This window comes from Solanum stenotomum, chromosome 8 (assembly GCF_019186545.1).
Source record: "Solanum stenotomum isolate F172 chromosome 8, ASM1918654v1, whole genome shotgun sequence".
Taxonomy (NCBI): Eukaryota; Viridiplantae; Streptophyta; class Magnoliopsida; order Solanales; family Solanaceae; genus Solanum; species Solanum stenotomum.
The window spans coordinates 44,718,435-44,731,986 of NC_064289.1; positions in this window are offsets into that span (position 1 = coordinate 44,718,435).

Genomic DNA, 13,552 nt, shown 5'->3' on the forward strand with positions numbered 1-13,552 from the left:
CATGAAGTCAATCCATCCCCAATATAACATCAAAGTCTAACATATCAAGTTCCACCAAATCAACCAAAGTGACTCTATTGGGCAAACAGATGGGACAACCCCTATAGACTCTTTTAGCAAATATGGAATCACCCACCAGGGTAGAAACCGAAAAGGGTTTATCTAAGACATCGAAAAGCATATCAAACTATAGCCACTAAAGGGGTTACAAAAGACAAATTGGCACCAGGATCCAACAATGCATAAACATTTCTTGAAAATTCTTGCAACATATCGGTCACAACATCCGGAGAGCTCTCTTGATCACCTCAAGATTGGAGAGCATAGAAGTGCTTCTTCTTAGGAGAATCGGGATTTGGGCCACTTGCTTGTGCTTGAGCATTTTCCCTTCCTTGAGCCTTTAGCATAAGGCAACCCCTCCTCATGTGGCCGCTCTTGCCACAACCATAGCAATTACCCATGCCAACTAGGCACTTGCCTTCATGTTTTTTACCACACTTTGTACAACTAGGCTTCTCAACATAAGGACCACCACCTCTAGCTTCTTGAGGCTTGGGGGTAGACACTTTACCTTTGTTAACCCTTGGAGTGTTAGGAGGACCTTCGTTGGAAAACCTCTTTTTGAACTTTGTCTTATCTTGGATTTCAAACCTAACCTTAGAAGAATTTCCATCATCAGCCCTTGACCTCTTCAATTCTCTACCAACTCGCTTAAGCTTTTGCTCCTCAATTTGCTCGGCATGAACCATAAGACGAGAAATGTCCGTGCTTGGGATTAGCATAGCCGACCTACATTCATTCACCACAAGATCGGATACACCCATAACAAATTTGTTCACTGTAGCTCTAGAGTCCGACACCAATGTAGTAGCATGCTTGGACAATTGAGTGAACTTGAGGCCATACTACTTGACACTCATACCCCCTTGACGGAGGTTGATGAATTCTTACATTTTCCTCTCCCTTAGTTCCAAGGGGAAAAACCTATCCAGAAAAGCCATTTTGAATATAGTCCAACTTATCGGACCCTCTCTAATAGGTCTCCCTTCCTTCCATTGTTCATACCACAATTGTGCCACATCTTTGAGTTGATAGGCGGCTAACTCCGCCTTTTCTTAAGAAGACACACCCATAGCCTCTAGAACCTTAAACATTTCATCAATGAACCCTTGTGGATCTTCTTCCACTTTGGAGCCAAAGAAAGTGGGGGGATTCATCCTTGTGAAATACCTTATCCTAGAAGCGGTAGTGCTAGCATTGGGGTTCACTTGCACGCTAGCATCCCTAGCAACTTGAGTGGCCAACACTTGAGTCAAATTATGAATAGTCGACCTTATCTCAACATTAGACATAGCCCCTTCTTCTATAGGAACTTGAGGGTTTTGAGGAGCTTGAGTGGGAACCACCTCATTCACATTCTCCTAACCGGCCCTCCTTGCATTTTTCCTTCTTGTATTTATTGCCTATAAGCACAAGAGAAGGATTGGAAAAAAAGGACTAAATAGAGTTAAAATTCTTAGGCACGACTATGGAATAACAAAAAAGTGAAAGATCCTAAGCATCTCTAGCCTCTCACTTATAAGTGTGGCGCGCTTCACACCCATGAACAAGACTCTACTCGACGTGGTATCTTGTGACATGAATCCTACATTATTCTCAACCTTATGCTCCGATACCAGGTTCGTAATGACTCAAGAGCACCCCCTAGTCGTTACTGATGTATTTGACCTCAAAGAGGTCTTATACAAGCCTTTCTATTCATCATAACATGTATCATAGAATGAAATCACGGAAAATTTAAAACTTTTATTTTGGAAGTTCAACTTCATTTTTGTCACGACCCAAGCATAGGGCCTAGACGTGACCGGCGAAAGGGGAACCCGAAGGAACCCCAAACAAGCCTCATAGCGTATCATTACACATCCTTGGTCGCGGAAGCAATTAAAATGACCATAAGCGATAAGCATTATCAAGGGGAAATCGGGACTAAGGGAGCAAGAAAAAAAAAGGGAATGATACATAAATACCATAGATGAGTCAAGCTCAAGCATAATACACAACTTGTCCAACACCACCTCTAAACATGGGTACTTAGCAGGGGCCAAGACAACTACCGGGCTCACCCTCATAGTCAAAACATAACTAAAAACGAAAAGTCTTATACAGAGCAAAAGATCATAAGCAACGTCCCCGGAATGGAGGACTCACCAATAACCTCGATAGAAAATCGTATTAGCCACGCGGAGGATGATGGTCAAGCGGTGCTCCGGTCCCTACATGGTGACATCATGTAGGCATAGAGTATGCATTAGTACGTTTGAATGTACTAAGTATATGGGATGCAATGCAATGCTACAATAGATGGACATCATAGCAAAAATGCATAATCATACCCGATAGATAGCATATTAATGAAATGATATGTATAATGATGCTTACATAAAAATCATATTTAGTGGGACGTAGTACATGTGTGGCCAGTGACCATCAATATAGTATTTCCAAGTCCTACCACCCCCTTGGAGAGGCGAAAGAGGTACAAACCCCTCAATGTGGTTACCCGGGCCTACCACCCCCCGAGCTAGGGACCAAGGTACAAACCCCTCGATATGGTTATACGGGCCTACTACCCCCCGTACTAGGCAACCAAGATACTAACCCCTCGATATGGTTACCCGGGCCTACAACCCCTCGACCTAGGCTTGGTCGACTCACAACACTTATATAGAGAAAATCATATACATGTATCCATTTCATCATCATTTCAATGATTATATGACCATCCGACTCATAGGACGTACATTGGACCTTCCATTTCCTAAGAATTCTATAAGTGGGCATTTTATCAAACACATGGTGGGCTATTGTTCATGTAAATAAAATCATGTATTTCAAGAGTACTAAGTCCAGCCAATTCCAAAATCCATATAAATCAGCCCACCAACAACATACATACATATAAATCAACCTTCATAATTTGATCATGGAAGCATGAAAACCATAAATATCATATAATAATTTCATTTCATGATAATATGCAAAATAGACCATAATAGGGTGTGTAGTAGTAATTCCATACTTCAAGAGTTCTTAAATAACCATAAGGACCCATAAACTTGAAGTAAAAATAGAGGATAAATGGTTGGACTTGTGGAAAGGAAGGTTTCCATAATCAAACCCACATACCTCAACTTTGGAGAATCCTTGATGAAGATTGGGATGGAGAATTGAAGCTTGAGATTGAGTCTTGAATCCGGAATTAGAGCTTGAGATGTTTGAATTTGGTTGAAGATCTTGGTGGAATTTTGGAGAGGGCGTAGAGAATGTTTTTGAAGTTAAAAAAAATGACTAAGTATGGGACATTTATAAAAAACGTCCCCAACCCGCCTAGAAAAAAGATCACAGGAAATTGCAAATCTGCACAGACAGGTTTTACGAAAATGGTCATAATTCCCTCATCCTAACTCGGAATGAGGTGAAACCAAGTGTGTTGGAAAGCTAACTCAAAGAGCTTTTATTTAATAGGTTGTGTCCCTTGCAATTCCTTTTGTGCTAAGAGATATGCCCCTTTAAAGTTGACCCTCCAAATCGCATTTTTTGCGATTTTTGAATTTTGATACGGTTGCTCTAAAATTTGGGTTAGACCCATTTCCCACTTAATTTGACCCTTTGAATAAGAATATGAAGTCGAAATTTCGAAATCATGCACGAATTATGAGATATATGGAAATAACAATTATAGGTATTTCCGAAGCACATTTTCGGGCATTTTTGGGGTTGTTTCAACTTCATATATGAAAAATAGAATCTAACTTCGTCACAATGCACCATCTAGACATAGAAGTATTGAAAATGGGACTTAGCCCTTACATCAATAAAAAATCTTGCAAATAGGAAGTACAACAATGTCTCTCAACATAAGCAAAGAACTAAACACATAAGCTAGATAATATGGTCTTGTCCTCGGACTTGAGGACTCACCAACTTAGGCAAGTAACTCCAAGTGTCTCGAGAAGTAAGCTTGAATCCTCAACGGCCCGAACATAAATGTTTGGGAAAAGGGATAAAATATGGGCTAGTACAACACACGTACGAAGTATGGCTACTATGCATAAAAACCATTGAAACATGCATAAAAGGACATTTTATTCAAAACATGTTTTTTGCCAAGTAAATCCAATATGCACACAAATTAAGTATCATAGTCCAAACCAACATAATATCATCCCAACATGTAGAAAGCCCAAGCAATACTAGTGCAATGCAAAGAATAGAACCCCATAACCCTATTCAAAGCCAAGTATCACATTAAGCAACCTACTTCATGCATACATTCATAAAATCATATTTCATCATAAATTACCATATTCATAATGATCATACATAACATAGCTTCAACATACATAAATCGTAATCATAATCATAAGAGAACACTACTACGACCATCTCTTAGGATACCACAAGTGCAATGTGCAAGAGAAGTCACATACCCTCCCTTACACTATGTAGAAACCCTTAAGAAAGTCCTAGTAAGAGTTCACACCTTTAATACCTTCATTTAATTTTACACTAGGGAAATATTGCAATAACCGACATAGACCATGAGAGCTACATGGAATACAATGTTCTACTCCCACAGCGAAAATAGAGGGTTAACACTTGCCTAAGGTGTAACCATTCGTACATAGCTATCCATGTGGATCCACTAAGCTAGAGTCCTATGTGGGCACATAGTTAAGGGTCAAGGAGATTGCTTCTATAAACCCTAACTTACTAAACGTGGGGGTTTCCACCTCATGAGACAACACATACCGTAGCTAATCTGGACATGCTAAACGTGAGGAAACCCATGTGGGAAGCCGAACTTACTAAACGTGAGACCCTCATCTCATTTACATGCCCTTTCGGTGCTGAGCATTTAATTCCCTTTAGTAATCATCTTTAGTCATCAGATAAGTTCACATTAGCCTTTACTAGACTCTTATGTAGACATCTTATCATGATAGCTCATATGTGTTCATAAGAGAGTAACAATCCTTTCACTTTAGAGACACTTAGCAAGTGAGTAAACCTTTCACTTTACATTACACTACAATCATGAGAACTACCTTTCAATCATATTGCAATCATACCATAATATACATACATACTTCATAGCTAATTCAAGTGTAGAGGGTTAAGGATGAGGAAACTAGGTCATCCACACCACAATAACACATTAGGTATAGCATCATTACAATCTAAGTAATTCACCTTTCTTACTTGAGTTCAAAGAAGAACTAACCTTCATACCTTCTTGCCCTTTGTGGGACATCCATACTTCAATTACCAAGTAATTCATAACCAATACATAATACAATGTAATTCATGAAGTAATAACATATTCAACATCAATATAAGCAATTGCAATATTCCCTTCATAGCCTTAAAGGCTTCATTCAAAGACACAACCCTAATTTCATAGAAATTATACATAACCTATGGTAGAATCATCATATAAACATATATTACACAACATCACATTCAATTCATAGCCTTCAATTGATATCCAACACAAACTAGGGTTAGAATTAAGGAAAAGAAGGAGAAACACGGATCTCATGGGGAATTCTTCAAGAAACCACCAATACAATATAAATTCATCCATAATTGTTCATATAACACTAATCCAAGTCAGTTTATAACATCAATTTCACTTTAGAAAGAAGACCCGCGTTTTTGGATTGAAACCTAGAAATTGGAGATTTTGAAATTCATCTTGAAGGGGCCTCTTGGGGAAAGGAATTCCAAGAGTGATAAGGAACCATACCTTATTGACGAATTAACCATGAAAATTTGAGTTGAAACCTTGGAGAGTTGGTCTTCTTCTTGAAGCTCCAATCTTCTTCAATTGAGTTCTTGAGAAGAGAGAGAGTAGAGAGAAGGAGGAACTTTACGTTTAGATCTTTGGGGTTTTCTGTTTGAGTGAAAAAAGTGAGGTAAATTGACTTAAAAATCAATATATACACGTCCCCTAAAGTACCCTAAATACCTCTCACTTAAATGGACTCTTTAATGAAGTTAAAATAGATTTCTGAATTTCTGCATTTTCGTCGTGGACTTGGAGCTGTTCCCTGAAGATATTTGGAATTAAATTTCGAGATAGTAAAGTCCGCGACACGGCCGCATCACGAACAAACTTTTTTCTCCTTGGGGGAGCAAGTCCGCGACGCGCCCTTGTTCCCTCCAAGAGCAATTTGCAAGCTGCCTTGGCAGCTTGCTTGGCCAAGGTTGGGTCCCCCTTGGGCCCCTTAGGGTGGTCCCGGGGTATCGTATTCGAATATTTTGACCCTATAAACATATATTTACCTATTTTAATTCTTTTTACAAGATTATACAATCATATGACACTCCCAAACCTACCCAAAACCTAAGAACACACTAGAACAGATTCTTCTCTAGTTTCCGAACGTCGTGGTCGTTTCTTGACGTTTAGAATTTTACTCTTGCAATCCAAGTCAATTACATTATTTTAGGTTTATAAACATCATTTTAACTATTTTTAAGTGATTATTCATAAGGTGAGGCTCTAACTTAAGTCATAGAATTTTTGGGGTGTTACATTGGTACCTAATTTACTTCTCACTTAAGGAAATATTTCCAAAAGGTTCTTGGGTACTCGTGTTAAGCTTAGTACGGCCTTTCATCCACAAATTGTTAGGAAAGAAGAGCATAATATCCAAACTTTGGAAGATATGTTAAGAGCATGTGTAATTGACTTCAAGGGTAATTGGGATGATCACTTTCCTTTGATTGAGTTTGCATACTACAATAGGTACAATTCAAGCATTGTTATGGCTCCATTTGAAACGCAATATGGTAAGAGTTGTAGATCTCCTATAGTTTAGTTTGAACTGGGTGAAGTCACCTTGATAGGTCCCGAGTTGGTACATGAGGCCATGGAGAAAGTTGAACTTTTTAGACAACGGTTAAAGATGACTCAAATTCGGCAAAAGTCTTATGCCGATGTTAGAAGGAGAGATCTTAAGTTTGATGTTAATTATTGGGTCTACTTGAAAATTTCACCCATAAAGGGTGTAATGAGATTTGTGAATTAAGGGAAACTTAGTCCCCGATATGTGGGCCCATATCAAATTTTGAGGTGAATTGGCAAGGTCGCTTATGAACTTGAATTACCTAATGACTTGGCCTCGGTGCATTCGGTTTTCCTATCCTTGTTGAAGAAATGAGTTAGAGATCCGGCATCTATTGTTCCCTCAGGAGGTTTGGGAGTTAAAGAGAATCTTTCATATGAGGAAGTTCTGGTTGAGATTTTAGACCGACAAGTCAAGAAGTTGAGAAATAATGAAGTCGCTTTCGTAAAAGTTCTTTGGAGGAATCAGTTAGTTGAGGGTGCTACTTGGGAGGCCAAGGCCGATACAATGTCCCGTTATCCTCATCGTTTTCCTTCTACTCCTTCTCTAGCTTGAGGTATTTAGCTCATCATCGTTTACTCTTTTGGTGTCATATGTCTTAGATATTCCCATGATTTCCCCATTTATGCATGTTCATGAAAAGCTTTAATTTTGAGAAAATGAGTTTACTTGATTGACTTATACATATTTATGTGCATTTGAGTATGAGTTGCATATAGACCTCATGATATGATGTTTTGAACATGATTTAGCTTGGAGTTGATGTTTTCTCCTTCCATAAATGCATTTATGTAATTCCATTCACGATGAGCTCCTAGGTTAAGTTCCTACATTATTTATGATGTCTTGAATCTCATTCGAGGATGAATGTTTCCAAGGGGGAGATAATGTAACACCTCATATTCAAAAAAAGTACAATTGCAGCATCTTGTAGGATCTGGTGCTAGTTGCGACGGACCCACCCACGGCACGTGGACTGACACACGATCTGTAGGTCAACTCCGTGGTTTGCCAGTCCAAGTTTCCAAATATGTCAAGTTCCATTATTTTTCTGATGGTCCACCAGGACGGTCCATCATTCAATGCACAAGTAGTAGGTAGGTCTCATAAGTGAGTCCTAGACTTAGAGAAATTCTAGGGTCAAAAGTTGAGACCCATGACCCATCATTGGACCCATGATAGGTGGATCCCGTCAGTCGAGGTCTAAAGATCATGGTCTCTGAACCCATTGACGGCCGACCAGGACTATCCATAAATGGAACCACGGACCGTAGGTCCCCACTGTCGATGGTGTCAGTAGTTATTTTAAGAGGGGCTTTTGGGTCTTTTCATAATTATTCTAGCCTAATACTATGTCATTTTATCCTTCACCTAAAGCCCTTTATAAGTGTTTTTACCCCCAAATTTTTCCAATTGAAATCATTCTCTCGAATTCCTAAAAGAAGAAGAAGTCTTCCTATCCAAAATATTTCTCTCTAGAAAGCTTGAAGAAGAAGGAGTCAACCTAGGGTTTCAAGTGAAGTCTCTAATTCCTCCATTGAAGGAAAGCTTTTGGCATTGAGGTATGATACTTTTCATCCATGGAGCCCTTTCCTCCACGGAGTTCCTATATTCCCCAATTTACAAAGTTATAAATCCCCAATTGAGTTATGGCTTTTCTTCTATGTCATGGGTTCCTTTCAATATTAATTTATTTGATTGTTTTATGAATTATTATGCATGAATTGAGTTATATTTCATGATTTTAAGATGAACCCATGCTTAATCCATGTTTTCTAGATATTGATGATTGAAAGTTGGTTTTGAACTATTGGAAGTGGGTTTTGAACTATGAAAGGTAATTTATGGAATTATGCATGTTCTTATGAAATTGATGAGATATGATGTAAATGGCTTTGAGAATGAAGCATATATGTTGTTGTTATGGTTAATTGTTGTGAAAAGATTTCTCACATAATTACCTCATGCATATATGTGAAAGGTTTTCTCACATAAATGATTCTAAGGTTGAAATATCTTCTCACCTAAAATGAATCAAAGTTAAGGGGGTATTCTAAGAATAAGGCAAGCAATTACCCCTGCCCTCTAATCAAAAGACAAGAGGCGATTACTCATGTCATGTAATATGAGGACAAGAGGCGATTACCCAAGTACTTTAAAGAAAAGATGAATAAGACTAATGAAAATTACGTGGGAGTTATGCTTAACACCGAGTGGACAAGTGGAGATTACCCATGTTCCATAAACTATGTGCCACTATAGGTTGTCTAGATATAAATTAGCTAGTGGATGCATGTAAGCTAGAGGTTCCTAGTTCTTATCTTGGCAAGTGAGAACACCTCTTGTTGGTGTGGGGTAGACACCGGATTCCATGTTAATAGCTCACATGGCTTACATGTCGGTTAAAGGTAATTCTCCCACATAAATGAATCAAGGTTACTTCATAAGTATCTCTTATGTGTTTTAAGATGATGTCTACTTGCATTGACCATGTTTTATGACTTATGTTTTCTAACTCTTTTATATCATGTTTTAGCTTGGTCATTGTATATACGAAAATGCCCTTTATATCATGATTTTTACACTTCATATGCATCACTATCATACTTAGAACATATTTGTACTAACACATACTCTTTCCTACATTTCTTATCCAAATGTAGGGTCCGACGCTCTAGACTCGTACTTTCGTGGCTAGGATCATTCAGTAGAAGATTGAAGTTTGGTGAGTTCTGATGTTTCGAGGACTGAGCCTTACTTCATTATGTTGTTTACATTTCAGTTTTTGACTTAATGTACGGGTTACATCCCGATTACTTCTTATGTACTTAATGGCTTGATACTTTGTTAGATCCCGCTTCATTTTTATAGAACCCTATGCTTTGAAATGATTTTTTAAATCTCTTGATTTCTATCAATCACATATAAGGCAAAAAATATAAAAATACAAATATGGGATAATATATTAACTATAGAAGAAATATATAACTTTAAATTAACTACAAAAGATATACGGTGCGGAACTGATTCCTTCTTCTTCTCTTTCATTTCTTCATTCTTGATTCTATCTGGTGAACAAAAGATATACGGTGCGAAACTGATTCCTTCTTCTTCTCTTTCATTTCTTCATTCTTGATTCTATCTGGTAACATCAATGGTGTCGAGTGATTTTCATTCTCAACACCCCGCCTCAAGTTGGAGGGGAGTGTAAGGAGTCCCAACTTGGGGAGAATGATTTGATGAGAAGGTCCAGAGAGTGCCTTGGTGAACAGATCGGCAAGCTGAGATGAAGCGGGAACATAAGAAAGAGAGATATGCCCGGCAAGATACTATTGCCACACTAAATGGCAATTGTTTGGTCCATTCGTGGAAGACCGGGTTCTTAGCAGTATGTATCGCCACCTGACTATCGGAATGAACAGGAATAGGAAACTTTGGTGGACTTCCAAGGTCGATAAGGAGTAGATTGAGCCAGGCTAGTTCTGCTACAACACGTCTCATTCAGTGATATTCAGCTTCTGCCGACGATAAGGAAATGGAGAGTTGTTTCTTTGATTTCCATGAAATTGGTGAGCCTCCTAGCATAATAAAGTAATCGATTACCGATCTGCGTGTATCCATACAGGAACCCCAATCAGCATCACATAAAGCAACCAACTTGAGAGAAAAGTCTCCTGATAGAAATAATCCCTGACTTGGATTAATTTTGAAGGTATCGAAGGACTGTAGAGCTGCAAAAAAATGGGGAATTTGAGGCTCTTGCATGAATTGAGACAAATGTTATACTGCGAAGCATATGTCTGGTCGGCTATGAGTGAGGTAATTTAGTTTACCTATTAATCTTCTATAAGATGTAGCATCATTCAATAAGTCCCCTAATAAAGTTGATAACTTTGTTGCAGGATCTAGAGGTGAAGAGGCAACTAGAAGATAAGAACAATCATACTCGGAGAGAAGATCCATAGTGTATTTCTGTTGAGTGATGATCAATCCATGATCTTCCTGGAGGATTTCAAGGCCTAAAAAATAATGTAAGCTTCCAAGATTTTTTATTTTGAATTCCTCATTAAGAAACGCTTTGAGTTGCTCAAGTTTTGTCTGGTTGTTCCCAGTTAATATGATATTATCAACGTACACAGCTACAATGAAAATAAATTGACCATCATTTTTGACAAATAGGAAATAATCATTCAAGGATGAAATAAACCCCTTATAGTTTAGAGCTGAAGTGAGTCGTGCATACCATTGATGTGATGCCTGTCTAAGTCCATATAGGGACTTAGTGAGCTTACAAACATGATTATCACTTAGGGAACACCATACCAGGTGGAAACTGCATATACACTTCTTCTTGTAATTCTCCATGTAAGAAGGCATTGTTAACATCCAATTGTGAAATAATCCATCATTTCTTGACTGCAATAGTTAATATGCATCTAATGGTGGTCATTTTAACAACAAGGGAGAATGTTTCATTGAAATCAATGCCTTCTTTTTGAAAATCTCCTCGAACCACTAATCTAGCCTTCAACCTCTCCAAACTTCAATCTGACCTCTGTTTGATCTTGTACACCCATTTACAAGGAAGAGCCTTCTTTCCCTTTGGAAAAGCAACTACTTCCCAAGTCTTGTTAGCCTCTAATGCTGCAATTTCAGATGCCATAGCTTCTTGCCAACCAGAATGAATAGAAGCTTGTGAAAAACTGGTTGTCTCACTGATATTCAAGGTAGAGTTTATAGTGTTTTGGTTAATAGAAGAAAGTGTCGCAAAACGATAGATAGATGGACTGATAGAGGAAATAAAACATGACTGAGTAAGATTGGTGAAATATACTGCATTACAAACGTAGTCTGATAAGTAACTAGGCTTTTTATGTATTCTAGAAGGCTATCTAGTTGGTATGACATCAGACGATGTATGTAAATCAGCAAAAGATAGAGAATTGGAGGGAGAAACATCAACAAGAGGACTAGATTCTTGAGGTGATGAATCTGAAAATACTGAAGTATCATCAGGAATATCTTGCTCTTGAGAATGAGGTGCAGAGAAAATTCCTATAGGGGTAGAACTAAGATTGGAGTTGTTCTTGAAAGGAAAAATAGACAAAATGAACTTGACATCCCTGGAGGTTATAATTTTCCTTGACTCTAAAGATATTAGCTTATATCCCTTTTGTCCAGTAGGATAGCCCAAGAAAACACAAGGCAAGACTCTGGGATGGAATTTTGGTCTAGATTGAGAAAGAATAGAGGCAAAACAAAAACATCCAAAAGATCTCAAATTAGTATAAGTAGGAGGTTGTTTGTAGAGAACTTCATAAGTTGACAACCCCTTTAAAACTCTAGATGGAAACCTATTAACAAGAAAAGTGGCAGTTAAGACACATTCTCCCCAAAAGGAAATAGGCAGTCCTGATTGAAAAAGAAGAGACCTAGAGGTTTCCAAAAGATGCCTATGTTTTCTTTCTACTACCCCATTTTGTTGTGGGGTGGCAGTATAAGATGTTTGGTGCAAAATTCCTTTGGAATTAAAGAATTCAGTAGCAATGATGCTTCTTCCTAACTCCAAGGCATTATCAGACCTTATAATTTTGACTTGACAATTAAAATGTCTCTCAAACATGGCTAGAAAATATTTGAGCATGAAAAAGGCATTTGATTTTGTTTTAAGAAGGTATGTCCAAGTAGCTCTACTAAAGTCATCCACAATAGTTAAAAAAATACTTAAAACCATTGTAGGTTGGAGATTTATAAGGTCCCCATGTGTCAATATGAATTAATTCAAAGATGGACTTTGTTTTGATATCACTGGTTGGAAAGGGGAGCTTAGATTTCCTTGCAAGGGGACAAACGTCACAATAACAATTTGACATAGATTTAAAAGCAAAAGATTTGATATATTTCATTGCTAGAATGGGCAGATTCCCTAATTTGTTGTGCCAAAGATTTACATCAGAATTCCCCTTGATTGCTACAGAACTAGAAACAGAAACTAAACAAGGAGTCCTAGTAGCTAGATCTCTATGCTGGACTCTTTTCTTGGAAGACAAACTGGTAGAACCTAGTTGATAAAGCCCATCCCTCACATCACCAAGAGCCAGTGGCCTCTTCATTGAAGGGCCCTGCAAGACACAATTAAGAGAAGAAAAAATGATAAAGCACTCTAATTGTATACAAAGCTTGTGAATAGATAAAAGATTGATTTTAAAAGAAGGAACATAAAGAACTCTATGAATGATCATATCAGGGAAAAGAGCAACACTTCCTATATGAGTAGCTTTTACCTTAGAAGAATCAAGAAAATTAACATAGATAGGATTGGGTAAAGGACTAAGGTAAGTGAAAAGCTCTGGATTAGAAGATAAATGTTCTGATGCTCCTAAGTCTAATATCCATTTACTAGACTTGATTGAAATATGGCATGAAACATAATGGTTTTTACCTGCAGAGTTGGCACTGACATCAGAAAGAGCAGGCTTAGATTGACTAACTTTGACCTGGTGGAGTAACTAAATGAGTTTAGAAAATTGCTCTTTACTGAGTTGGATCATTCTTGAAAAGTTCTCTTGCACAAGTTACATCATCTCCTTCTCCAGGAGCAGCAACAACATTGCTTCTCACATTCCCTGTAATTCTCT